Source organism: Myotis nattereri (genome assembly GCF_964212035.1).
Source record: "Myotis nattereri genome assembly, chromosome: 17".
In the NCBI taxonomy this organism is placed as follows: Eukaryota; Metazoa; Chordata; class Mammalia; order Chiroptera; family Vespertilionidae; genus Myotis; species Myotis nattereri.
Window position 1 is genome coordinate 28,675,678 of NC_138092.1, and position 8,535 is coordinate 28,684,212.

Here is an 8,535-nt window from a genome sequence, read left to right on the forward strand (position 1 = left end):
CAAGTCTCTAAAAAAGAAAAACTGTCAGTTTAACTTCATTATCCAGTTATTGGGACTGTCCAATTAACTTAAAATGGTCAAGGTCTTTAGCCACCCCCTGTAATGGGTGTGCCATACAAAGACTGCTGTCCCCGTGATGGCATCCACAGGAAATGATAGAGCACTCAACATAGGACTTCTTTTGGTACAAGCCCTAAAGCAATGTTTAAAAGTAGACGATTTTTATCAGCAGACATACTTTCCTATTCTGCTGTGATTTGATCCTCCAAGCAAGATTTTCACTAAAAAAACAATGATCTTTTGATTGGACGTGAAAAGATTGCCGAGTCACCAGTAAAGGCCCAGGAAAATACCCCTCTTGTCAGCAATTGGTGAAAACATTCTACCCCCACTGTAAAAGGAAAAAAATGATTACATTGACAAACTCTCCACTTTTATGCAGAACCATGAGTTATTAGCTTTATTGTTTCCAATACACCTTTTAATTGATGATCTTTGGAAACTGAATTGCTCAGTTGAACTATACCTTTGATTCCATGAGCAAATAACAGATAACAGAACAATAGTGTTAATCAACACAAATGCCACAGGCTCTATCACTCTTCAAACATCTAAGTCTTAAATTATTTCTCAACTGTATCCCCCATTTAACATGTTAAGAGTCAAAATGAGTGCTATGTGAATTTTAAAAAAGATGATGTACTGTGCTTTGTCTTGGAGGTGAGAATGTAGTCAGGAGGGTGTAAGAAGTTTGAATTTTTCAATAATTTCCCAAATACTGTAAATACTCTGTTATCCAACATACTTGAAGATTATGATGTTTTAGTAAAAAAAAAATTCTTGTTAAGGAAATGACATCTCCTACATGTAATAAATTACAATTTTTCTCAAGATTATAACAACAAAAATATACTCCCAAGGTAAATCATGATTTAATCTCCCATGACTTAGAAAGCACAGCCATTGGACTGTGTGGTGATGACAGCTCATTAGTTTCTAGACACACGGATAACAGAGAGTGTAAAGTGTTAGGAATTAAAGAGACATTGTCAATGTACCAAGGAACAGAGTTTGATATTTGTGTTGATATTTTAGTTCTTCCTAAGATTTCGTTTTCAATCTGCCATTAAACCCTCCACAGAGAGTAAGTGGGGAATCACAAGGAAGAAGCCATGGTTAGCATACAGACTGGAAATGCTGGACTTTTTCTCTGTGGGCTCCAACATCCTGTGCAGGAGCTTATTGGACTTCTTGAAGAGGAGGGGTCTGCTCTCACTACCCACTTTTTGCATAGGACCATTCAATTTTCTAAAAGAAAATATTATAAATATTTTCACCTTCAAAGTAGCATTTTAAAATAAAACCATAGTTAATATTAAAAAAATATATATATATCTTGACCACACAGACTTCAAGTACTTGTGTGGAAGAAAATAATTTTTTTACCTAAGTCCAAGTTTGGCCCCCCAAAATGACGATGTCCTTTAAATTCTCTTCATACATTTGCTTTGTCCTACTTAACTGTGTTCTGTCTCGTCCAGTAATATTGACTTGGCAGACAATCAGTTACTATTCATTTATGATAATGCGGAGACCTCAACAAATGAAATAAATTCTTACTGACATAGCAAAAATTTGCAGTTCAAGTACTAGCGAAATATATAAATGTAACCTGAAGATAAAGTATAATGAAGTATTTATGCTTATTTTCTAAATGCTCACTTTATTTTGATCTATGAATGAATGAAGTGATAGCAATGAGAACTTAAAACTAAATGGGAAAAATTGACATCTCAATGATGTTTTTAAAAAATATAATCCTATATGTGTGTGTATGTTATAAATCATACACACACACACACACACACACACACACTAGAGTAACAGATGAAAGGGATAAAGTAAATGCTCCCTTTTTATGCATATATATTGGTATGTTACTCACACATGAGCTTTTAGATAAATAAAACTTCTTCCTCCTCATTTTTCAGCATCAACTCAAGCTTGCAGTGCCTGTCTATAAGATAGGAACACACCTATGAACTTCAGCTGGAAGTACCTAGATACAATCTAGCACTTTTAGCTTGAATGAGCTTTATCAGTTCTTAAGGATCTCATCCTTTAAGAAGCTGAAAAGAAACGTTTTGAGTCATTTCAAAGTTTTTTGCTCTGAACTGATTGAATTGAGCAAAGAAAACCTCTGGTGTCCTTACCAGGGTTGTGTAAGGTGACACATTTACCTTTAAATGCACCAAATGCCATTGAGCGGAAGGAAATTCTGACACAATGTTTAGACAAAAATCCAGAGATACTTTTTTCTAATGAACCATTTTCTAGAGGAAATATGCGCTCCCCTGCATTCTCACACGTCTTTGCCATTAGCCATTACTGTTTCTATATAAAGCTTGGATGAGATGCCTGCTTCTCTGAGGAGAGTTCCTTAAAGCCTTTTTAAAAATAGCTCAGACCGCCTTTCAGAAATGTAGCTCAGAGCGTGGCTGAAGTGCATGATGAAAACACAGCAGGCCTGACGTGGCTGATTCTATCACTTCAGTGATGGATGCAGATGAGCTCATGTTCATTTATCTTCAGGAATCCAGTGTCACTTTGACAACAATCAAAATGATTGCTTTAGCCAGCTTGTGACTCATAACACCTTCCCCCCGCCCCCCATCTGAAGCTGGGGCATTTCAAAATGGCTAAGGACGGGCCACCTCCCTCTACCACCCACGCCCGTTTCCAAATCTCTGGCCCTTACCTGGGTCAGGCTGTGGAATGACAGTCGGGCAGCACCTCCTCCCTCACTCAGGACTCTCCGCAGCAGACTGTCCATGGACAGAGGTCTTATCCAGATGCTGTGTCAGTATGTGTCTGTGTCAACAGCCTCCACAGTATAATTACTCAGTCAAAAGCAAAACTCTGCGCAATGTGGGTGGAATTGTATAAAAACACGATGAGCCATTTAATTTTGCCAATTGTAGCAATTAGGCGAGCTCGCACACAACCTGCTCTCACAGCAGAGAAATGAGGAGTTCAGAAACTCCCTGGAGTATTTAAGGCAGTGGTTCTCAACCTTCTGGCCCTTTAAATACAGTTCCTCATGTGGTGACCCAACCATAAAATTATTTTCGTTGCTACTTCATAACTGTAATGTTGCTACTGTGATGTGTCATAATGTAAATATCTGATATGCAGGATGGTCTTAGGCGGCCCCTGTGAAAGGGTCGTTCGACCGCCAAAGGGGTCGCGACCCACAGGTTGAGAACCGCTGATTTAAGGTATCACATTGTTTCACCATCTATTTGGAGTTCTTTCTCTAGATGCTGCAAGGAAAAAATCAGACTTTTGTTATTTTGTACCCAGTGATCTAGCCCCGAAATATGAAAAACTTCAGTCAACCTCTGTGGCCTGTGTTCTGCTAAATAAGGGGTGGGTTAATGTCCCTGAAATGTCTAATTGTTTTGCTAAAATATTTTACTGACAAATAATATACTGACATCATATGTCAGAAACACTGGCTAAATCAAATTTCTCTTTGGTTATTACTTCCTTAGATTTTCTCACAGTTCAGTTCAGGAAGGAAAGAAAAAATATATATTAATTTTTACAGATTCCACAGAATTAAAAGAATTCCTTGGTGAGTCCCATTGGGCGTCAATAAAATAGTTGATGGTGTGAGGTCCAAGGCATGATTTGTAGGTTTACACCCCCATTACCCTGACTGTGACTCATAACACCTCCCCCCGCCCGGTTTTAGCCATTGCACTAAACAAGAAAAGCATAGTTACCGATGCAATGTCTGCAGAGCAAGGATGTTTAACAAAAGAGATTAACATCAAAACTCATTAATCAACGTGATAAGCAAGTATTACCAGAACAGTACCAACACAATTTTCTCTTGTGTTATTATTGCAGCCTGTCACCTACTCTGTTATTAGAATTTCGGAAAATGTAAGGTTTCGTGTTTTTATTATACACTCGTCTACAAAATTAAGCTGGTAGCCCCCTTCTCTCTCTATTGCTTGATTTGCATTAAAATGGAAATAATCAAATTCTTATTTCATTAAATGCTACAAGTATTAACAAATGGAGATGTTGAGTTTAAGCTAATTTAATCTAACTGTTCTGGTGGCATTCTGGTATCAAATCAACACAATTATTTCAAGTTAATTCATTATCAGTAAATTCTAAAACAACTCCCAAGTATGCGGAAAATGTAGTTCAGGTTTCTATTATTTTAAGAGATACCTATGTGATTACAAACCAGTAGAACATGTCTTAATCAACACAGGCATTTCAACCCATTGTAATTCTGGACGATGAGCTCTTGTGTTTGGGTGTGTTAGGTACTGTTGCATTAATTTAGCAACTGACCTTTGACCTGTGGCTTCCAGTGGTCGGCAAACTGCGGCTCCCGAGCCACATGCGGCTCTTTGGCCCCTTGAGTGTGGCTCTTCCTAAGCCTTAGGAGTACCCTAATTAAGTTAATAACAATGTACCTACCTATATAGTTTAAATTTAAAAAATTTGGCTTTCAAAAGAAATTTCAATCGTTGTACTGTTGATATTTGGCTCTGTTGACTAATGAGTTTGCCGACCACGGATAGCCCTCTGGAAGTTCTTATTCTGTTTAAGTTGGGAGCAATCGCACATGTCCTGTAAGCAAAGGAGGTCTGTCAGCTAGTCAGCGAATTGTCATTTTATCTCCTTCTTTCAAAGAACTAAAATAGTTGACTTCCTTTAGGAACCCCTCTAATGTATTGTACATAGAAAGGGAAACAGATCTCTGACGTATGTTGCGAAAGCCCGGAGTGCAACATTTTCCTTGGTCTGAATCAGAAGCTTGGTGTTGTGTGAAAAGAAAAAAACCTCTCCTGCCCCGAGAAAGGGGAAGGGGGGAAGCCAGCCACCCGCAGACAGCAAGCCTCCATGTCACAAGCTGCATATTGCTGATACCATCGATTCCCTTCTCTTTTTTTACAGAACCGTCTGGGAATTTGTCAAGTTTTCCTGAAGGTGATTTGCGTTCGTTCATTCAACAGACCCTTGAATCTTGCAAATTCTTGACTTGTAATATGGTAGCCAAGCCACTGCAAGGGAAAATCAATCAGTTAGTGGGAAGGGGCCCTGCGCTCTGTGCTGTGTGGTGATGTGCCCGGCCGGCCAAAGAGAAAGACCCCGGTGAAGTAGAGCACTTGGGAATTCCTGCTCCTGCTTCCTCATCATCCATGCTATGAATATTCACCCACTTCATTTGCTTTTGGCAGTAAGCACTGCTTTGGAAAAAAAAAAAGAAAAAGGAAAAAGGATTCAATGGATTCCTGGGGCCTTGCATCACTCAGAAAATTGGTACTGGGTCACAGGGACTCACTTTCAATGAATACAAATCTACTTGTGTTTGAAAATGGAAAAAAAAAATGATATTGTCACCTGTTTCATGATTGATCTGTCTGGGTATAGCTGCTGCCCTTACTTCATTTCTTGGAAGTGCCGTTGTCAGCATTGTAATAACAAATTTATACAAATCAAATTTATAATTCAGTTTCAGAGGTAAAATCTGCATGGCTGTAGCTATTGAATAATTTGATTCCTGCCTTGCTAGGTGGTGACACTGCCAGTTTCAAACGGAGATGCATTTGTATGTGGAACTGGCTCTCCTGTTGCTTAGACCCTGGCAAAACCTTGGTTGTGACTCTAAAATCCCCGATCTCACATTCTCAGTTCCCGTATACGTAAACAGATCGTCTCCTAATTTAAAACCGTGCTTCTTCTCCACTTGCTTCTCTTTTTTTAAAGAACACTTTGAGCTGCAGGGTAAGAATGAATCGAGTTCACGTTATAGTTTCAGAGTTTGCAACCAAGTCAGGCATCTATAAGGTGTTATGTTTTCTGTCTAAATGCCTTCATATAAGAATTTTAGGAGTTAACCATAAATGAATGAGTAAAAGTCATCTGATTTATCCACCAAGCAATCTAAATGGGAAAAAAAAATAAGAAAAAGAAGCAGGGGTCATTTTCCTTGTGTTTCAAAGATGTTTTTCCTGAGCGATAGTCCCCGTTTTAGGCGCCAGTGTCATGCTGCGTCCCCTCCCCTGGCAAGTCATTTTCAGAAGTGAAATTTAATGGTAATAAAAGTGGCCTGCCACCATGTGACTAATTTGCAGTGTCAAGGCAATGGAAACCAACACATGGAAGAAAATGTTCATTTCCTGATCTCCACAGCCAAAATAGGCACAAAAGGTACTCTAATCTACCATGAGTTGGTTGATTGTGGAGACACAGGAGCAATAAACCATTCTCTTCCATAAGGCTTATGAGTAAGCGTGCCTCTGAGTAGTGTTAGGACAGAAGGTTTCTATTCATGTAGAGGTCGGGGTGTGGAGATTGAAGAGGAAACCCGTCAGTGGGTCGTCAGGAATACTTGCCTTCTTCTAGAGCAGAGGTTCAAGGTGGCACTGCCGTTTAATAACCATGACAATAGATGTGTCTGTTTATGAAAGGCCAAAGCATGAGTGCAGTGGGAAGAGAGAGGCGATGCCATGGTTTCCTGTCTGAGCCTAACTCTGTCCTTAAGGAAACTGTCCCCCAGGACAATTCTCCTTGGACACTGCAGCTGCCAACAGCTTCTGGTGGGTTATAAGATGCGATAGGTTAAGATCTTGTAAGTACTTTTGCTTGCAGGGCATGATCCATCGAATTATCCCTCATTTTAACCACCGTGAGATGCAGGGTCACCATGGCCTTGCTCATTATCCCATTGTCAATAGTTCATGACATCACACGGTCCTGTGTTCACACTCACTAAACTGGCTTTCACATAGTAACCGACTCGTTTAACTGTATTTTGGGTCTTGATTCTGCCATCCGCTAGTCTGTGCATCGATCCCCACGTTGGAAAAATAATTCTTGTGAGAATGATTTTTAGAATAATGGAAGGGGGAAAAAAACAATTGTTCAATGTAGACAAAATTACTAAACCATTGATAGCCCTAAAGCTCTGATTGTTCCTCACGATTAAATTTCTTGTCATTGGGGGCTTTTAACATCTGAATTTTCCAGGTGGTTGCTAAGCCATCTTCACTAAACTGAAGTGGACACTATGGTGTTATTAAAAAACAAAGACTGTCCCCATGAATGCACATCTCCCAATGGAAGTGAAGCATTAGGTCACTCAAGGAGTAAATTTGGTCTTTGTGATGTCAAACATCTGGATATTTGGGAAAATCTAGGTGCTTGAATCACAGTTTTTCCTCTGGTTGTTGGGTGTTGCCTAGAGAGACAGAAAATGCTCAGGTGTTGTAGGAATGGAGTTTAACTTCCTTGTGCAGTAATCTGCTGCTGGTGATACTCTGCTGCTAAATAAAAGCTCTTTGTTGTGCAAAGAGAAGTAAATAATGCAGAGAAATGCTATTTGATGTTTATTTACTTTCAACAAACACATGAATGAAAGAGGTGTGAGAGGCTGTATTCACACGTGATTGCACCACAGGGCTGCTTCCGACACTCGGCCCTTCCTGGCAAGGAACCTTTTCATTCGGCCCTTTTCCATCTTTCATTATTTTATAGTTACCCCTCTGCTCTTCACATAAGGTTAGTCATTCACAATGTTTGACAGAATTGTTCAAGGGAAATACAAATTTGTTAACTTTTTATTCTTCAAATGGGAGTTTTAATTTTAAGAATTTCTTATATCTTTGGGCATAGAATAGTTTAAACTGCTTGATGCAGTTACTTCATGGTGAATTTTATAGTATCGATAGAAGTAAAATCTTTTTTTCCCCAAATTAAAAAAAAAATACTTTTTTTTCTTGTGGCTTGATTGGTCGATGTCATTCTGATTGCCAAAGACCAACTGGTTATTGCATATTAGAATACTGGTGTTTTCTTTACAGTCACCATTAAAAGAAAAAAAAATGATATCAAAGAGAAATTGATTTTCCAGAAAGGATGCTTGAGCTATTCATACAACTCTTATATTTATGATTCTTTGTGGACATTTCTTCCTTGTTTCCTCAGATTTGGTTCTGGATTGGTGAGCATGTGTATTTCCTCAAATTGTGTGCTTACCTTACTTACTGTTCTGAAGCTGGCAAGAGAAAGAGGCAAACAATTCAGCCCAATTTTCTTTGAAGTGTGCTTATGTTGTAAAACTTTCCCCAAGGCATTGACAACAAACAGGCACACGGACCACTGGGAGGGACTCAGCTATGCAAAGATCATGAGGGGATTGCCAGAGAATATCAAAATGTTTGTAGGTTCTTAGAAAGTGTTTTGGTTGTGTCAAATCCTACATTTAGTGCCAACTTAGAAAGACTTCATGGGGTAGGCAGTTCCCTTCCTCACTGAGTCCCTCCTGCCATCAGATGCAGAAGTTTCCTGAAAATCAAGTGTCCACTCCACTTTGTGTACCAAAGGGCTCCAGCTACTGGTGTCATGGCTCTGTGCGAACTGTGTTTTGTAAATTCTCCGTTGGGGGCAGGTCTGTTTGCTAGTCACACACCCTTCAAAGCCTCCAGGATGACAAAGCTGCTACCC

The 8,535-nt window shown here is 39.4% G+C and overlaps 1 protein-coding gene across 1 annotated transcript in view; it reads left to right on the plus strand.

Moving 5' to 3' along the window:
• The window catches only part of XKR4 (XK related 4), a 279,703-nt gene extending 271,922 nt beyond the window's left edge, over positions 1 to 7,781 (plus strand). Inside the window, exon 4 of the mRNA XM_081111582.1 lies at positions 4,984 to 7,781. The gene's annotated coding sequence lies outside the window, so the exon portion shown is untranslated. The remainder of the gene's footprint in view (positions 1 to 4,983) is intronic.
• Positions 7,782 to 8,535: the final 754 nt, after the last annotated feature.